This window comes from Felis catus, chromosome X (assembly GCF_018350175.1).
Source record: "Felis catus isolate Fca126 chromosome X, F.catus_Fca126_mat1.0, whole genome shotgun sequence".
NCBI lineage: Eukaryota > Metazoa > Chordata > Mammalia > Carnivora > Felidae > Felis > Felis catus.
In genome coordinates, this window is record NC_058386.1 from 83484842 (window position 1) to 83505971 (window position 21130).

Here is a 21130-nt window from a genome sequence, read left to right on the forward strand (position 1 = left end):
CAGGGAACCATCAAAATCCTAGAGAAGAAAGCAGGCAAAAACCTCTTTGACCTCGGCTGCAGCAACTTCTTACTCAACATGTCTCCAGAGGCAAGGGAAACAAAAGCAGAAATGAACTATTGGGGCCTCATCAAAATAAAATTGGGAAAAATATTTACAACTTACATCACAAATGGTTATGTTAAAAATATATAGATAGTCATGAAAAAATGAAGACAGAAATATCCATACACACACACACACACACACACACACACACACACACCAGGAAAGAACAAAGGAGCAATACACACAAACAAGTATTGCACCAAAAATTCCCTAAACATCTAAAATTGCCCAACCTAACTCAAGATAAGACATTCAAAGGGGGGAAAAAACCTACCTCTTCTCACCAATTAGATAGTCTGTGAGGAAATCAGCATTCCCATGCATCACTAAAGGTAATATAAAATGGTACAAACCCTGTGGATGGAATTTGAGCTCTCTAGTAAAATTACATATGTATTTCCTCTTAGAACCACTAATCTCTCTTTTAAGAATCTATCCTAAAGAAATAATACAAAAAATGAAAAGGCATACGTACAAGTTTATTCCTTAAAGAAAAATTCATAACAGCAGAAAACTAGAAACAAACAGCTGTCCACCAATAGTGAGTTGTATGAATAAGCTATGGCACATCTATATCCTGGCATACTATGCAGCTAGAAAAGCAATGAGAAAAGAAAAAAGAAAAAGAAAGAAAAGCAATGAGGACTCCCTCTCTGTACTGCTATGGATATATTGTTTGGTGAAAAAGGCAAGGCGCAGAAAAATGTTTAGAGCTGTTTCTGTCCAATACAGTATTCATAGCCACACAGGTCTATTTAAATTTAAATTAGTTACAGTAAGTGTAATTAAAAAAAATCAGTTCCTTAGTTGCAATAACCACATTTCAGACACTGTACACCCACATGCAGCTAGTGGCTACCAAGTTGGATAGCACAGATACAGAATATTTTCATTTCTGCAGAAATTTTTATTGCACAACACTGGTGTACAATATGGCATCTTTTACAAATGAACAGGGGAGAGGGGCGCCTGGGTGGCTCAGTCAGTTAAGCGTCCGACTTCAACTCAGGTCACGATCTCGCGGTCTGTGAGTTTGAGCCCCGCGTTGGGCTCTGTGCTGACAGCTCAGAGCCTGGAGCCTGTTTCAGATTCTGTGTCTCCCCCTCTCTCTGCTCTTCTTCTGCTCATGCTATGTCTCTCTCTGTCTCAAAAATAAATAAACGTTAAAAAAATTAAACAAAAAAGGAACAGGGGAGAAAACTAATATATGTATATTGCAAATTATATCTTTTAAAACTGGAATGTTAAAACCCAACTGATAAAGAAGATGTGATTTATATATACAATGGAGTATTACTCGACAATCAAAAAGAATGAAATCTTGCCATTTGCAACTACGTGGATGGAACTAGGGGGTATTATGCTAAGTGAAATTAGTCACTAGTCAGAGAAAGACAAATATCATATGACTTCACTCATATGAGGACTTTAAGATACAAAACAGATGAATGTAAGGGAAGGGAAGCAAAATTGATATAAAAACAGGGAGGGGTACAAAACAAAAGAGACTCTTAAATATGGAGAACAAACAGAGAGTTACTGGAGGGGTTGTGGGAGGGGGGATGAGCTAAATGGGTAAGGGACATTAAGGAATATACTCCTGAAATCATTGTTGCACTATAAGCTAACTTGACATAAATTAAAAAAAAAAAACCAACTGATAAAAATGATTACCTATAAGGTGACAGAGGAACCTATAAGCCCAGGATGGAAGGAGATGATGTATATTACCATAAAAATATAATACATATTTACAGGCTCCATGTAGTAAAAAGGACAATCAATAGTGACCAACCCAGTAGCAATGAGCATCTCTAGTTCCCAGACCTAATCCTCTAAAATATTTTCCCCTAAAAGAACCAGGTTTCCTTGAAGAAATAACTGATTCCAGATGACCCTGGACCAAACAGCTCATATCAGAAAGCATATCATACACACAAAAGCCAACCCAAAGAGTCTCCCACAGGCCTAAGATAGAACAATTGAACATCAAAAACATTAATGACTAAAGACTAAAACCTCAAGTATATAAACATCTAGAGTTCATGATGACATTCTTAAAGAAAAAGAAACAACACACGAAACAAACTCATTGTTCACCTTTGGAGGATCCAAGGAAAACAACCCATTATTTTAAAAAGTGGACATAGGGGGTGCCTGGGTGGCTCAATCAGTTAAGTGTCGACTCTTGGTTTCTACTCAGGTCATGATCTCACGGTTCGTGAGAATGAGCACTGTGCTGACAGCAAAGAACCTGCCTGGAATTCTCTCTCTTCCTCTCTCTCTGCCCCTCCCCTGCTCACTCGCTTTCTCTCTCTCAAAATCAATAAATAAACATTTTTTAAATTTTTTAAAAATTAAAAGTGGACACAGTGCAAAAGAAGTAAGCATTCATCCTTCCCTTCTGTGTGTACCATACCACAGTGTAACCATGTAGTTGACAAAAGGAGTTTTGTTTTATAGAATCCTAACTAATAAACGCAGAAGAAATTATAGAATTAAAACATCACTCCTTATATCTGTTAAATTAATTTAAATCTAAGCAATTATCTTTAAGCTACAAAAAACCTGAGTTTACAGGTGGATTGAAAATTTAATAAAAGATGGATCAGGCTGACAACACCTGACAGCACATGGGGTAGAAAGGAAAGCTAGAGGAAGGGAAAGCATATGAAACACAGAGGAAAGGGATGAGCATGTTCTCGCCTGTCCCCACTCAGGTCACTGGAAGCTATGCAGTGATGCTGTGCCTCTTCCACAGCTCCATCCCACAGCCCCCTCCCTGCACACATCAGTGACACTGAAGTCTTCACATCATAGAAATGTGGGTTCATCCCTGCTTGCTGTTTCATGTCCAAGTATTCTCTCTGGTAGTCATGCTATAATGTTCATGTCAGGGCATCACGTTGACAGAATGAAGGAGGCAAAATTAGAATGAGGAACTAATATCTTGAGGTCCTCCTACATGCCCCATGCTATAGGTTGTTGTTTTCAAGTTATTTTCAGATTTTTTTCTTTAAATCCTTAAAGTGATGATCTGAGATGGACATTATTACTTCCTTTCTACAGATTGGGAGATACTCAGGCTCAAAGAACAAAATCCATGCTCAAAGAATTCTATGGAGGAAACAAGTGGACACAGAAGCTAACTTGAAGGGGAAAAAACTGGCCAATTCTGTGACAATGTGACCAACAAAACAAATAATTATAATGCTAGATGGTAACCCTTTAAGCAAAATAAGAATCTATGAGGCATAATAGTTAAATAAATGGATGAGTGAATGAATGAATGAATGAATGAATGAATGAATAAAAGGGGACAATGGGAAGCTCTACCCAACATTTGAATGTCAATTAATATATCTAGAAGGAATGACAGAATTATAAAAGCAACACTTAACAACTATCATAGTAATGGGTGATTCAGATAAGAATCATAAATGCATTTTCAGGCTGTACCAAGTCCCACAGGAGTCACAGAGCCACAATGGTAACCATGCTGGCCAAGAAAAGCTCAAAAAAAAAACATACAGCAACCATCCTGACTTGTCTCCTTACATGCTAGCAACTGAGAACTGACATAACTCACAGTAACTCACCACACATATTCCTCATAATACATATTCCTCACAGCTTCAACAATACACACACACACACACACACACACACACACACACACACACAGTTATACATAATCTCTCCTCCTTATCACCCAAGAACCCAGAAATTCATCAAGGTGGATTTATTTGGGGATAAAGAAGGAAAACTCCACAATTCAATTTTAACCACACATATAAGGTTGAACACTACTAATCTATTTCATTTTAGTGACTGATTTTTCTCAAGGTGACCTATAGAATTTTCTCTGGAACATTTTTCTCCCTATGTTTAAGTACTTTGCCAATAATATCTAAAAACTAATATAGAAATCTAGGCAAATGAATATTGTGAGGATAAATTTTATGTGTCAACTTGGCAGGGCCACAATGTCCAAATATTTGATCAAACATTCTGGATGTTTCTGTGAGACTACTTTTGAAGAAGATATACATTTAAACGGGTCATCTTTGAGTCAAGCAGTCTGCCATAAGGTGAGTGGTCCTCATCCAATCACTTGAAGGCCTGAACAGCCTAAAGGGCTGATTTCCCCTGAGCCAGAAGGGATTCTGCCAGAAGACTGCCTTTGGAATTCATCCTCAACATCAGCACCTTGTGGTTCTCTAGCAGACAGCCTTCAGACTCCAACTGTAACTCACTCCTCAGTCTCCAGCCTGCCAGCCTTCCTTATCAGATTTTGGACCTGCCAACCCTCCACAATCTCATGAGTCAGTTACTTAAAATAAATCTCTATCTATATATAAACACGCTATCATTCTGTTCTTCTGGAGAAGTCTGACTAATACAGGTGTTAAGCATCAAGTATCTTTTCTGACTTAGAGTAACATGTGCTTTCAACCAAAAAGATTCCTGGCAATAATTGGCTACCGACAGTGCAGTGAAAATGTAATACCTGGGAAATGTAATAAAAATACTACCATTGAGGGAACCTACTGAATGGAAGAATATATTTGTGAATAATATATCTGGTAAAGGGTTAATATCCAAAACATATAAAGAACATATACAATTCAACAGCAAAAAAGAAAAACCCACAAATAATTTGATTTAAAAAATGGGCAGAGGACCTGAAAAGACATTTTTCCAAAGAAGGCATAGAGATGGCCAACAGACACATGAAAAGATACTCAACATCATTAATCATCAGGAAAATGCAAATCAAAACCACAATGCGATATCACCTCACATCCATCAGAATGCCTAATATTAAAAAGACAAGAAATAACAAGTGCTGTCAAGGATATGAAGAAAAGGGAACCTTTGTGAACTGTTGGTGGGAACGTAAATTGGTACAGCAACTGTGGAAAAAAGTATGGACATTCTTCAAAAAAATAAAAATGGAACTGCCATACAACTCAGTAATTTCACTACTGGATATTTACACCCCCCAAAAGAAAATACTAGTTTAAAGAGATGTAAATAACCCTACATTTACTGCAGCATTATTTACAATAGCCAAGATATGAAAGTAACCTAAGTGTCCATGATAGGTGAATGGATAAAGAAATGTGCTATACACTCACACGCCCACACACCCCCACACACACAGTAATATTACTCAACTATAAAAAGGAATAAGATCTTGCTATTTGTCACAACATGGATGGACGTACAGAGTATTAAGCTAAGTGAAATAAGTCAGAGAAATACAAATACGATATGATTTCACCTATATGTGGAATATGAAAAATAAAACAAATGAACAAACAAAAAAATCAGAAACAGACTCATAAATACACAGAAAAAAATAGTGGTTGCCAGGGGGGAGAGGGATGAGGGGATAGGCAAAACTGGGTAAAAAAAATACTGCCGCTGACAGCAGCATCAGAAAGTATGAACTACACAGAGGTAATCTATATAAGACAATTATGTCCACTGATGTGCAAGGACTATACTCTGAACAGTGCAAAACATTGCTGAGACAAATTAGACAAGGCCTAAATAAAGGAGGGACATATCATCTTCAGGGGTCAGAAGACTCAGTATCATGAGGCGCCTTGGGTGGCTCAGTCAGTTAAGCATCTGACTCTTGATTTCAGCTCAGGTCATTTGTGAGATTGAGCACCACTTCAGGCTCTGCGTTGACAGTACAGAGTCTGCTTGGGATTCTCTCTCTCCCTCTCTCTCTCTGCCCCTACCATGTCTCTCAAAATAAATAAATAAACCTTTATAAAAAACCCTCAATATCATTAAGATGTCTGTTCACCCCACGGTGATCATAGATGAAATGCAATTCCAAAAAATCCTAGCATACATTTTTTTTGAGAAGAAATTAACAGGCTTTTTCTAAAAGTCATGTGGAAATACAAAGCGCCTAGACTATGGAAACAACTCTGAAAAAGAAGAAGACAGTTGGAAAATAAGCATTACATTATTTTAAGACTCATTATGAATCTACAGTAATCAATACAATGTGCTATTGGGACATATGTAGAAATGTATATCAAAGGAACAAAATGAAGAGTCTACAAATACCCACACATATATAGATAACTGGTTTTTGACAAAACTACAAAGTCAATTCAGTGAAGAAAGGATAGCCTTCTCAACTAATGCTTCCAAGACAAGTGTGTATCCATATACACAAACATAAACTGTGATCCATATATTGTACCATATGCAAAAGTCAACTCAAAATGAATCACTAACAAAAGTATAAGGGCTAAAACTATACAAATTCTAGAAGAAAACACAAGAAAAAATCTTGTGGCCTTAAGTGAGGTGAAAATTTCCTAGATATGACACCAAAAGCAATATAAAAACCAAAAATGAACAAATTAAAACTTAGATGTCCTCAAAATTAAAAACTTCTGTTCTTTTACAGACACTGCTGGAAGAATTAAAAGGCAAGCTTCTGACTGCAAAAAAAAATATTTGCAAATCTTATGTCTGATAAAGAACTTGTATCCAGAATAAAAATCCTTGCAAAGTCAATACAAAGAAAACCAACACCAAATAAATAAGTGGGCAAAAGATTTGAAAAGATGCTCCACCAAAGAAGGAATACAAATGTCAAGTAAGCAAATGAAAAGATGCTGAACATCATTAGTCATTAGGAAAATGTGAAAATGTAATCCCACTGTATGCCTCTGAGAATGGCTAAAATAAAAACACTGACCATACCAAGTCCTGACAGAGTTGTGGAGGATGGAACTCACATATGCTACTGGTGACAATGAAACATTGCACAACCATGTTGCAAAACAGTTTAACACTTTCTTACAAAGTTAATTTTACAAATCCTCTTATTATTTTTTTTAATGTTTCTTTCTTTCTTTTGAGAGAGAGTGCAGGGAAGGGGCAGAGAGAGAGGGAGACAAAATCCGAAGCAGGCTCTGGGCTGTCAGCACAGAGCCTGACATGGGGCTCAAACTCTCAAACTGAGAGATCATGACCTGAGCTGAAGTCAGATGCTTAACCGACTGAGCCACCCAGGCGTTCTTACAAATCCTCTTAATAAATACACTTCAGCATTAGAGAGAGAAAGCATATGTCCAAGCAAAGACATATCTAAATGTCCATAGCAGCTTCATTTATAAGATTGAAAGCAACCCAAACACCCATTACCAAGTGAACAGAAAGAACAAATTGTGGTATATCCATAAAATGGAATATTAGGCAATAAAAGGAAGGAAATATTAACGCATGTAAAAAATGGATAAATCTACAAATAATTAGGTTGAAGGAAAGAAGATTGGCAAAACAGAATACACATTGTATGGTTCCATTCACATAAAATTATAGGAAATAACCCTAATCCATAGTGACAGAATATCAGTGGTTGCCTGAGAATGGGGTAAGAGTGACAAGGAGAGAAAGACTGGAGGGAGGTAGATGGGAGCACTACAAAGGGATATGAAGAAGTTTTTTGAGGTGGTTATTTTCATTATCTTGACTGCAGTATTGGATTCACAAGTGCATACATATCAAAAATTATTAAAGCAAAAACTAAATGTGTATAGTATATTGACATTAATCATACCTGAATAAAATATGTGTGTTTATATATTCATAATTCTGTGATGCAATTAATTAAATGAAAGATTCCCACGATTATGTTCTTATAGTATTAACAGATCCACCCTATACATCTTGTCAAATTGATCCATGGTACATAGAACCAAAACAGAAATAATCATTTCCAATGAAATATATCCAAATATTTAGGGAAAGCTAATGTCCATTTCCTTCCAAAGTACAGAAAAACTATTAAGAAAATAGTCATAATGATATCAATGAGTAACTGGTTATTTTAGGGAACATGGTGTGGCTGAGTATCATTATAATAGGGCAAACTCTAGGGTAACAAATGATTTTTAAAATATTAAGTTCTAGGGGCACCTGGCTGGCTCAGTTGGTGGAGCATGTGACTTGATCTCGAGGTCATGAGTTAGAGCCCCACACTGGGTGTGAAATCTACTTAAAAAGCAAAACAAAACAAAATGAAATAATAAAATAAATAGTACATTCTAGTTACTGACATTTTAAACTAATACTTGGAAAATTTCTGGCTCTTTAAAAAAATGTCATGGAGGCAAACCATAAGAGACTCTTGAACACTGAGAACAAACTGAGGGTTGATTGGGGGTAGGGTAGAGGGGAAAGTGGGTAATGGGCATTGAAGAAGGCACCTGTTGGGATGAGCGCTGGGTGTTGTATGGAAACCAATTTGACAATAAATTATATTTAATATAAAATAAAATTAAATAGAAATTAATTTAATTTAATTTAAAATTTAAAAATGTCATTATATAATGGAAGAAAACTCTGATCACCAGGGGGAAGTCTATATTACAATATCAAATTGCTATGAGGATCTAACAACTGCATATTTCCACACCCATCTATGAGGTACATGAGAATTGCCTATTTATTATTTATATGGTGAGAAAATTTTAAGTATATTTATTGTAAATGCATGTTAAAGACAAACTTCCTTCACCAACTAGACAATTATTTTTCAGCAAAAAAGGGTTTCTCTAAGATGGACCTCAAGGGCTACTACAAATCATATAGCTGCTGAAGGAATGAAATTCCACCTGCTAAACTCTTCTCCCATTAGACCACTTTGTGAATCTCACAAGAGCTATTCCACATCATACTTTTTGCTCAGAACTATTAACTCACTTGTGCCAGGCATCAATTTCCACCAGGGGTGTGAAGTGTTGGGGTCTCCTGAGAACCGCTGACCTTGAACCTGGAGTAGAAGCTTCAGCAGCCATCAGGACACACATCCTCAGAACCTGCCCTCTTCACGCACCTGATATGAGCTGGGCCACCCTCATGAAGAGCTGCACAGGGAGAAACAGATCCAGCAATCACTATGATTGGGCTCAGCACCATGCCAGACACTGGGTTAGTGGCAATGACACTGATACAACTGGGTCGTGATTGTAACAACCACATGTTTTAATGGGCTTCTCACGGAGCCTTTTTTTCCTCCTTTCTCATTTATCCTCCAAAAACAAAGTTGAAAAGAAGTGGCCTGAATTCATACAGACATTCATGAACACACAGGGCTATGAGTTCACTCATTTGTATCACTGGCTGTTTTCAGCAATCCTGTGGGTGAAGCATTCTCATCCCCATTTTATAGAGGGCTCGGGCTCAGAGTCCTTATCTGTCTTAACTCCCGCGTCTCTGTCTTTAAAGGAAAGCATCTCTAGGACACCCCTGGGGCAGGACCCACACTAACTGCGCCCGGGCGAGAGATTCCCAATGGTTTTACCTACGAGACAGCGGCCGTGCAGACTCCCAAGGCAAGAACGAAGCAACTTGGATCTGAATCCCTTTGTCTCCTTCCATCCCAGGGCGGTTCAGCCCCGACCGCGGGGACCCACACCCTCAACAACGCCCCCAAACACCTGAAGGCGGGCCCCTGCTCTGCTATGGAGGGCACTTCTGTCTCTATTAAAAAGTCGTCACGGTCGCCACGTGACGTCAGGTTTCTATGGCAACCACGAAGCGTGGGCCAGACCTCCACACCCATAATGCCTCTTCACACTCCTCTACCTGGTCACCCAGAGTTGCAAGCAAAGCACCTGACTTTTCAGGCCATCACGTGAGAAAGCATAGTAATTAGAGGCACCAGACTGGGATTGAGCAATTTATGGAACTCTCCCCGTGTTGAAGGAACAAAATATGTCCCTGTCTTCAAGAATTTTGCTTCCTTTGAAGAGACACTAGGAGAGTATCATCAATATGCAGAGCCCCAGGGAGATATCTTAGGATTCTGGAAGGTAAACTAGCCCTCGGAGGGTAAACATAAAATTCAAGGCCATGCTAAGCAAGTAGCTATCTGTGGCAGAAAACTGATAGATTGTAACAATGTGACTGAACAAAAAAAAAAGTCACTGATTGATCTAGATACGTACACAAATAATGTCATTTCAGAAATCTCAGAGTAATTTCAGGGATTCAGGCCTATACTGTTACACTCAGTTAGTAGGCAGACACCTAGACAGTTGAACCACACATTGTTTTTTTTCCTGGGGAATTCTTATCTTCCATTTCCCATATTTTCTTACAGGTATAGGGACATCTACAACCAAACACATTTAACATCTCTATACACTCACTCCCAAAAGAATCACCTGATTAATGAGGTTGGAAGGACAAATGACTTGCATGGCTCAAGCCCTCTCTCTTCAAAACTGTAGCAAGCTGCCCTTATGGAGCATGTTTTCCTCTGCCCTCGGGATGATTCTAAAAATAGACTTACAGGTCTTCTTCCCTTTTCTGTGTCTTGCTGTCTCCCCAAGTGTTCTTATGGTCTTGTTCCAAAATGCGTGGGCCTTTAAGGAACACCCAAAATACACCCCTTCTCCACATCTGGGCTCTTAAAACACCTAAAAATATGAAAAAGGAATAAAGGAAAAGTATATATACTTTATTTTTTATACAGGTAATATTGGAGAATGTGGCTTAGATTTGCCACAAGGGAATTAGGTTTCCTATTAATGAACCCCAGAATTGGACAGACATTTCTATCCATCAGTGCTGCACAGGGGCAGTCAGAAAAATCAAGGACTACAATGCATATGTATCTGCTGTCTCTTGAAAAAATTCTATGTGTATTCAAGAAGAGTGGCTTCCTTGCAAGGCTATCTCTGTAGCAGGAAAAAGTATTTCAGGACAATTTCTTTGAGAAAAGTTCTCAAGATGACTAAATAGTCCTTTTCTGATTATGTATTTACCAAGCCACCTTCTGAGGATATGGTTTTCCATGTGTCTCAGGGAGCAGTTTGAAGCATTTACCCTATCATTTCCTTGACAAGTATGATTTCATGGAACTCTCTCCTTGCAGAAGGGGATTGGAATAAATTTCTAAATTCCAAGTGTAGGATGAAAATCATACATCATGAAAATTTTAGTTGGAAATCTTTTCAAAAAGGAATTGAAGAAATGTTCAAAATCGATACCCACACTTAAACTCACACTAACCATAGCCAAAATTATAATTAAGTCCTACAAAACCTTCAAGAATAAGCAAAATCCCTATCTTATCCAATGATTACAGACCACAGAAAAAGAGAGTTCACCAAAAGCACATGTTTTGGATATCCATTTCTGTTTAACAAACATCACCAATAGCCAGTTTTTAATCCCTCAGCATTCTGTGCGCTGACTGGGCTCAGCTAGTTTTCTGCTCCATGTGATATTTGTCACCTGGAGCTGCAGTCATCTGGAGGCTCCAATCACCTGGAACATCCAGTCACTCACGTGGGTCATTGTTGTACATTGTTACTGAGGACTCAGCTGTAGCTGTTCACCTATGCACCTTGGTTCTCCTCCACAGAGCCTTACTTGTGTAGGGTAGCCAGATAAAATCAGGACACCAAGTTAAATTTGAATTACAGATAACTAACAAATAATTATTAGTGTAAGTATTTCACATGCAATATGACTTTGTCTGAAATTCAAGTTCAACTGGGCATCCTGTACATGTAGTTGCTAGATCTAGCAACCCTAGGAGAGGAGCCTATGAATCTAAGTTTAACAACTGACTGAGATGACTTTTCCAATGTGCCTAGTTTGGGAAAAATGAGCAGATCAGAATTGGCAATAAAGAAAAAAATCTGTTAATACCTGACGCTGATGGAATGAAGGGGAAGTGGACACTGGCATACACTGTTAAGTGTTAAATGAACATATTCATTTCTTGAGGTCCATATTATCATGCCTTAATGATTTGAATAGCCTTGAAATGGAAGTCTTATTTCTACCAAGAAGGGAAATTCAGAGGACGGTTTAGAAAAGGATCCCCAAAGTGATTCGAGCTGCAATCTGGTTAAGGGGCCCTGGGTGACAGGGAAGTTCAGGACCACATCAATTCTCCAACTGAAAGAGGAAAAATAGCTAATATTTATGGAGCAGATTGTTTTGATGTGCCTAGATCAGGTTCTTCATCTTAGTGGTGGGATTTAATCTCACAATAGCCCTGCTAGTGAGGTATCAGTATTCTCTCTTCATAGATGTATGTTACTCCAAAGCACATGCTCCTGGGCACAGACACAAATGACAAAAAGGTTGCTCCCCATGCCGACTGCCAGAGCCAGGAATGGGACATGACAGTCTGGGCACCATTAGTTACTAACGGCAAGTTTTAGCAAAGGTATCAGGACACGTTCTATTGAGGTGGTTAATCTCTGTTCTTCTGGTGTTTACACTCCCTGCTGTAGGGTGACAGGCTTGGTTCCCCCCCTGCCCCGGCCTCAGGGAGAGTTGGGGAGGGGCCTGGAAGCAGAAGCTGTCTGAAGCCTGCGTTTGGAAATTAAATTTATGGAAATGATTTGGATGCTTGTACCTGGTAGGTAGGAAAAAGCCTCTGAGGACACAGAGAAGGGATTAGGTTGGAGGTCTACAGGTCTCTTCAGGAGTAGGGACTTTCATAAACTTCATAAACGCTGGGCTTCATAAAAACTGGGGGTATCTCCGTGGATGGTCCATCAAGGCTGGGCATCTAGTTGTAATGGATTTTCTAGTATGGACACAGATATGGATGAAGCAAGAATGGCATTCCAGCTTTTTCCCTAATTACAATACATCATGCATTCTCAACAAAGTTGACATTACACCAGAGGGTTGAAGATTGATTCTTGGGGGTAGAGTTTTCATAGATATTAAAATGGTTGGTGAACCTTCAAAGGACCACAGTATAAAAACAAATAAAATACATTTGTGATATTAAAAATGTCATATTTCTCATTTGGTCCTCAGTTGGTTAAGTGTCTGACTCACGGTTTTGGCTCAAATTATGATCTCATGGCTCATGGGTTTGAGCCTCACATCAGGCTCTGCACTGAGAGTGTGGAGCCTGATTGGGGATTCTCTCTCTCTCTCTCTCTCTCTCTCTCTCTCTCTCTCTCTCTCTCTTCCCCTTGCCCCCTTTCTATTTCTCTCTCTCTCTCTACCTCTCTTTCTCTTTCTCCCTCAAAAATAAGTAAATAAGCATTTTTTTAATGTCATATTCCGTTGGGGAGTGGGGTTGCAGATGATTCAGCCAAAAATGTCTGAAAAGGATCCTTGGAGAGGGTGATAATGAAAAAAGGTTGACAAACACGTCATGTACACAGTGACCTTTTATGTATGTAATGGCCCATCAGGAGTTATGTACAGGTTATTTAAGCTTCCCCATGGATACACACTCAACAATCACTCCAGGTGGTGACAGTGATGGTGATGGTGATGGTGATGGTGATGATGATGATAATTATAAAAATGAAATCCTGCCCCTAAGGTAAAGAGAATTGTGTATGTGAATTGTTGTTGGTTTTTAAGATGATCGAAAAAGATCAGTCAGAACAGGCATTTACTCTGGGAAAGATGATATAGAGGGTAGGAAATTAATGTTTACAAAATTAGTGTAAACAAGTGGTATTCTAAATTGTAATCTCCTTTAATCTTTTTTTTAAGTAGTCTCCATCGTCAAAATGGGGCTTGAACTCAAGACCCCAAGATCAAGAGTCACAAGCTCCACTTACTGAGCCAGCCAGGCTCACCTTATCCTAACACTTATTCAAGTTACTTATTTAATCCCATAGTTCAGATCAGTGTAGGAAGTTAGGAGAGGTTAAGAAAATCAGGAAAACTGCTTTGAAAACCCACTCAGTGGAGGAACCTGAAATTATTCTAAAGATTTTCCCATTGTGTCCTGAAGATGCCAAGCCTCTGATGTTCTAAATATTTCTGGGAATTGACATTCAATGCTGCCCAAAGTTTTGTTTAACTTATTAACAATAATCTCTGTAACTTTTAAATTATAATATTATTGTGAATTTTAAACCACTGTGAAAGGCAATTTTTTATTCCCATTGTTTTCTACCCCAATTTGGGTCTCTTGGAGATCTAGAGAGGAAGTGAATATGAAGATACTGCTGAAAGGGCTTCAAAAAGCATGGTAAATATTAGAAAATCATAGCAAAATATAACACTGACTGAGGAGTTTTTAATAATGTAAATATAGTTTATATCTGTGTGGATTTCACTGTAGGTATAATATATAAAGCCAACATACCAGAAAGGGGGGGAGGAGGATAAGGGACCCTATTAAGGTGAGGTTTCTATATATTAATGGAAGTGGTAAAGTACTGATTTTAAGTGGACTGTGAAGGGGTGCCTGGGTGCCTCAGTCGGTTAAGTGTCCGGCTTTGGCTCAGGACATGATCTTATGATTTGTGGGTTCGAGGCCCATGTTGGGCTCCATGCTGACAGCTCAGAGCTTGGAGCCTGCTTCAGATTCTGTGTCTCGGTCTCTCTCTGCCCCTCCCCCGCTCGTGCTCTGTCTTGGTCTCTTTCTTTCTCAAAAATAAAATAAGAATTGAAAAAAATTTAAATGGACTGTGAAAAATTAAGTAGGTAGTTTGTAATCCATAGAATGGCCATAAAAATGTTATACAAAGATATATTCAAAACCACAATAGAAAAATTAAAGTGAAGTATGAGAAAGCATTCAAATGAGGCAAAGAAAGTCAATAAAAGGGAAAAGGAATAATGAAAAATAGAGGGGACAAAAAAATAATAAAGTAGTAGATCTGAATTGAAACATCAATAATTACATTATTTGTCAGTGGTCTAAATACATAACCAAATGACTGAGATTGTCAAAGTGGATTTAAAAATCAAAATAAAACAAAAAGGTCCCAACTCTATGTTGTCTACAAGAAATCCCTTCAAATATGATACAGGTAGCTTAAAAGTAAAAGGATGAATGCAAATATACCATGCAAACACTGATCAAAAAAAAAAAGCAGAAACATATGCATTATCAAACAATTTAGACTTGAAAGCATACACAGCTAACAGAGATAAAGAGGGTCAGTCAATTAGCCAAAAAGATATAATAATTTTAAATGCATACTGTATTATATCTAACAGCAATCTAAAATACATGCAGCAAAAGTGATAAGATAAATAAATCCACAATTATAATTGAGGTCTTCGACACTCCTTTCTCAGAATTAGTGGACAAAGAATCAGCAAGGTTATAGATAAACTGAACACCACCATCAACCAACTGGATCTAATTGACATTTATAGAACACTTCACCCCAAAGCAGCAGAATACACACTCTTTTCAAATGCACATGTAACATTAGGCAAGATCAATTACACCGTGGGTCATAAAACAAACCTTAACAAATTTAAAGAATTGAAACCAAACAGAATGTGTTATCTGACAATAATGAAATAAAACTCTAGACATCAATAATAGAGAGATCACAGGAAAATCTCCAAGAACTTGGAAACTAAACAATACATATCTAATTAATTCATGAATCAAAGAGGTAGTCTCAAGAAAAATAAAAAATGTACAGAACACAGAGAAAGGGTTACAATGGTGGAGGAGTAAGGCAACCCTAAGCTTGCCTCCTCCCCCCATACAGACAGATAAATATTGAAACATTCTGAAGAACCAAGAAGTTAATTAGAAGCCTTAGAGAACAAAACTGCACATCTACAAACAGAAAAAACAATGGGTGGCAACTTGTCTTAACAAGCAGACTGGGGGCACCTGGGTAGCTCAGTCAGTTGAATTACCAACTCTTGATACTAGCTCAGGTCGCGATATCATGGTCATGAGATCACATCCCACATTGGGCTCTGCACTGGGTATGGAGCCTGCTTAGGATTCTTTCACTCACTCTCTCTCTCTCTCCTCCACCTTCTCTCTCTCTCTCTCTCTCTCTCTCTCTCTCAAAATAAATAAATAAACATTTTTAAAAATGAATAAAATATGGGCCGAAGATCTGATACACATTAAAAACAATGACAACAAACAACAACAACCAGATCAAAACACACATAGGATCCAACTTTTATTATTATTTTTAATTTTTTAATTTTAATTTTATTTTATTATTTTTTTCCTCCAAAAGGACAAGACAGAGTAATTCACCCCAAAAGAAAGAACAGGAAGAAGTTATGGCCAGGGATTTAATCAATACAGTTATAAGTAAGATGTTTGGACTAGGATTTCAAACAATTATAAGGATCCTACTTGGGCTTGAAAAAAGCAGAGATAAAAGATAAAAGAGTTAAAATCTAGTCAAGCCAAAATTAAAAAGGCTATAACCAAGATGCAAATCCAAATGGATATCATAACAGTGAGTATGGACAAAGCAGAGAAATGAATTAGTGATATAGAAGATAAAATTATGGAAGATAATGAAGCTGAAAAAAGAAGGAAAATGGATCATGGATATAGACTTAGGGAACTCAGAGACTTATCAAAATGGAATAACATTCATATCATAGAAGTCACAGAAGATGAAGAAAGAGAAAAAGTGTCAGGAGGTTTATGTGAGAAAATTATAGCTGAAAACTTCCCTAATCTGGGGAAGGACACAGACATCAAAATCCAAGAAGCACAGAGAACTCCCATTAGATTCAACGAAAGCCAACCATTGTCAAGGCATATCATGGTCATATTCACAAAATACACAGACAAGGAAAGAATCCTGAAGGCAGCAGGGAAAAAAGTCCTTAACCTACAAGCGAAGACAGATCATATTTGCAGCCAATCTGTCCACAGAAACTTGGCAGGCCAGAAGGGAATGTCAGTATATATATAATGTGCTGAAAGGGAAAAATATACAAGCAAGAATACTTTATCCAGCAAGGTTGTCATTCAGAATAGAAGCAAAGATAAAGAGTTTCCCAGACAAACAAACACCAAAGGGGTTCTTGACCACTAAACCAGCCCTTAAGAAATATTAAGGGGGATTCTTTGAGTGGGGGGAGAAAGACCAAAAGCAACAAAGACTAGAAAAGACCAGAGAACATCACCAGACACAAACTCTACAGGCAAAACAATAGCACAAATTCATATCCTTTACTAAGGACTCTTAATGTAAATGGACTAAATGTTCTAATAAAAAGACATAGGGTATTGGGACTCCTGGGTGGCTCAGTCGGTTGGGCATCCGACTTTGGCTGAGGTCATGATCTGGCTGTTCCCAAGTTCTAGCCCCGCATCGGGCTCTGTGCTGACAACTCAGAGCCTGGACCTGTTTCAGATTCTGTGTCTCCCTCTCTCTCTCTGCCCCTCCCCTGCTTCTACTCTGTCTCTCTCTCAAAAATAAATAAACATTAAAAAAAATCTTTTTAAAGACATAGGGTATCAGAATGGATTAAAACAAAAAACAAGAAACAAGACCCAACTATGCTGCCTACAGGAGACCCATTTTAGACATAAAAACATTGGCAGTTGAAAGTGAGGAGATGGAGATCCATCTATCATGCTAATAGGTGCCAAAAGAAAGCCAGAGTAGCCATACTTATATCAGACAAGCTAGATTTTAAACCAAAGATTGTAAGATGAAGAAGGGCAATATATCATAATTAAGGGGTCTATCCATCAAAAAAATATCTAACAACTATAAATATTTATTTCCCCAACTTGAGAGCCCCCAAATATATATATATATATATATATATATATATATATATATATATATATATATATATGATAATAATACAAAAATCGATGGGGACTTTAAAACCACACTTTCAGCAATGGACAGATCATCTAAGCAGGAAATGAAGTAGGAAACAATGGCTTTGAATGGCCAGATGGACTTAACAAATATACTCAGAACATTCCATCCCAAAGCAATGGAATACACATTCTTTTTTTGAGTGCATTCTCCAGAATAGATTACATACTGGGTCACAAATCAGCCCTTAACAAGTACAAAAAAAAAATTTGAGATCATACCGTGTATATTTTGAGATCACAACACTATGAAATTTGAAGTCAGCCACAAGAAAAAATTTGCAAAGACCTACTAAGAACATCCTACTAAGGAATGAATGAGTTAACAAGGATTTTTTAAAAATTTTTTATATGAAATTTATTGTCAGATTGGTTTCCATACAACACCCAGTGCTCCTCCCAACAGGTGCCCTCCTCAATGCCCATCACCCACCCACCCCTCCCTCCCACCCCCCATCAATCCTCAGTTTATTCTCAGTTTTTAAGAGTCTCTTATGGTTTGGCTCTTCCCTCTCTAACTTTTTTTTCCCTTCCCCTCACCCATGGTCTTCTGTTAAGTTTCTCGGGATCCACATAAGAGTGAAAACATATGGTATCTGTCTTTCTCTCTATGACTTATTTCACTTAGCATAACACTCTCCAGTTCCATCCACGTTGCTACAAAGAGCCATATTTCATTCTTTCTCATTGCCAAGTAGTATTCCATTGTGTATATAAACCACAATTTAAGGACATGGAAGCAAATGAAAATGAAAACAAGACAGTCCAAAACTTCTGGGATACATCCAAGACAGTGCTAAGAGGGAAGTATATTGTAGTACAAGCCTACTTGAAGAAGAAAGAAAGGTCTCAAATACACAACCTAACCTTACATCTAAAGGTGCTAGAAAAGGAACAGCAAATAAAGCCTAAAGCCAGCAGAAGAAGGGAAATAATAAAGATTAGAGCAGAAATAAACAATGTAGAAACAAACAAAAACAAAACCCTGTAGAACAGATCAATGAAACTAACAGCTGATTCGTTAAAAGAATAAACAGGGGCGCCTGGGTGGCACAGTTGGTTGAGCGTCCGACTTCAGCCAGGTCACGATCTCGCGGTCTGTGAGTTCGAGCCCCGCGTCAGGCTCTGGGCTGATGGCTCAGAGACTGGAGCCTGTTTCTGATTCTGTGTCTCCCTCTCTCTCTGCCCCTCCCCCGTTCATGCTCTGTCTCTCTCTGTCCCAAAAAAAATAAATAAACGTTGAAAAAAACAAACAAACAAAAAAAGAATAAACAAAATTGATAAACCCCTAGCCAGGCTTATCAAAAGAGAGAGAGAGAGAGAGCCCAAATAAATAAAATCACAAATCAAAGGGGAGAGATCACAACCAACACCACTGTAATACAAACAATTATAAGAGAACATTATGAAAAATTACATGGCAACAAACTGGTCAATCTGGAAGAAATGGATAAATTCTTAGAAACTTACAAACTACCAAAACTGAAACAGAAAGAAATAGAAAATTTGAACAGACCCATAACCAGCAAAGAAATGGAATAAGTTATCAAAAATCTCCCAACAAAAGTCCAGGGCCAGATGGCTTCCCAGAATTCTACCAGACATTTAAAGAACAGTTAATACCTATTATTCTCAAACTGTTTCAAAAAATAGAAATGGAAGGAAAACTTCCAATATCATTCTATGAGGCCAGCATTACCTTGATTCCAAAACCAAAGACCCCACTAAAAAGAAATACAAGCCCAAATCCCTGATAAACATGAATGCAAAAATTTTCAACAAGATACTAGCAAATTAAATTCAACAGTACATTAAAAGAAGTATTCACCATGATCAAGTGGGATTTATTCCTGTGCTGCAGGGCTGGTTCAATTATTTGTAAATCAATCAATGTGATACACCACATTAATAAAAGAAAGGATAAGAATGATATGATCCTTCCAATAAATGCAGAAAAAGCCAATAAATGCAGAGAAAGCATTTAACAAAATACAGCATCCATTCTTGATAAAAACTCTCAACAAAGTAGGGATAGATGGAACATACCTCACCATCACAAGGACAATATATGAAAGACCCACAGCTAATATCATCATCAATGGGAAACAACTGAGAGCCTTTCCCCTATGGTCAGGAACAAGACAAGGATGTCCGCTCTCACCATTACCATCTAACATAGTACTGGAAGTCTCAGCCTCAGAAATCAGAAAACAAAAAGAAATAAAAGGCATCCAAATTGGCAAGGAAGAAATCAAACTTTAACAATTTTCAAATTTTCACCATATTCTACTCTATGTAGAAAACCCAAAAGACTCCACTAAAAAATTACTAGAAGTAGTATATGGATTCAGCAAAGTGGCAGGATATAAAATGGACATATAGAAGTCTGTTGCATTTCTGTACACAAATAACTAAGCATAAGAAAAAGAAACCAAGGAACTGATCCCATTTGCAAATGCACCAAAAGCAATTAGATGCCTAAGACTAAACTTAACCAAAGAGGTAAAAGATCTATACTCTGAAAACAACTGACGGAAAGAAATTGAAGAGAACACAGAAATGGAAAAGCATTCTATGCTCATGGATTGGAAGAAAAAACAGTGCTAAAATGTCTATAGTACCCAAAGCAATCTACACATTTAATGCAATCCCTATCAAAATATCCCCAGCATTTTTCACAGAGCTAGAACAAACAATCCTAACATTTGTATGGAACCACAAAAGATTCTGAATATCTAAAGCAATACTGAAAAAGACAAAACTGGAGGCATCACAATTCTGGATTTCAAGCTATACTGTGAAGCTGTAGTCATCAGACAGTATGGTACTGGCACAAAAACAGACACACAGATCAATGAAACAGAATACGAACTTATAAATGGAACCACAACTTATATGGTCAACTCATCTTCAACAAAGCAGGAAAGAATAACCAATAGAAAAAGAAAACAGTCTCTTCAACAAATGGTGTTGGAAAAACTGGACAGCAACATGCAGAAGAATGAAACTGGACCACTGTCCAGTGGACACTGTCCACAAAAATAAGTGCACAATGGATGAAAGACTTAATGTGAGACAGGAAATCATCAAAATCCTAGAGGAGAACACAGGCAGTAACCTCTTTGACCTCAGCTGAAGCAACTTCTTGCTAGACACATCACCAAAGGCAAGAAAAACAAAAGCAAAAAATGAACTATTGAGACCTCATCAAGATAAAATTTCTGCACAGCAAAGGAAACAATCAACAAAACAATAAGACACCTTATGGAATGGGAGAAGATATAGGCAAATGACATATCGGATAAAGGGTTAGTATCCAAAGTCTATAAAGAACTTATTAAACTAAACACCCAAAAAACAAATAATCTAGTTAAGAAATAGGTAGAAGAAATAAATAGACACTTTTCC

At 37.7% G+C, this 21130-nt stretch overlaps 1 long non-coding RNA gene across 1 annotated transcript; it reads right to left on the minus strand.

The window, feature by feature from the left end:
* Positions 1 to 1189: 1189 nt before the first annotated feature.
* LOC109496563 lies at positions 1190 to 9716 on the minus strand. Its single transcript, XR_002152687.3, has 3 exons — positions 9455 to 9716; positions 8854 to 9017; positions 1190 to 1249 (listed from the first exon to the last, which is right to left on the minus strand). It is a non-coding gene; the product is annotated as an uncharacterized LOC109496563 (long non-coding RNA).
* Positions 9717 to 21130: the final 11414 nt, after the last annotated feature.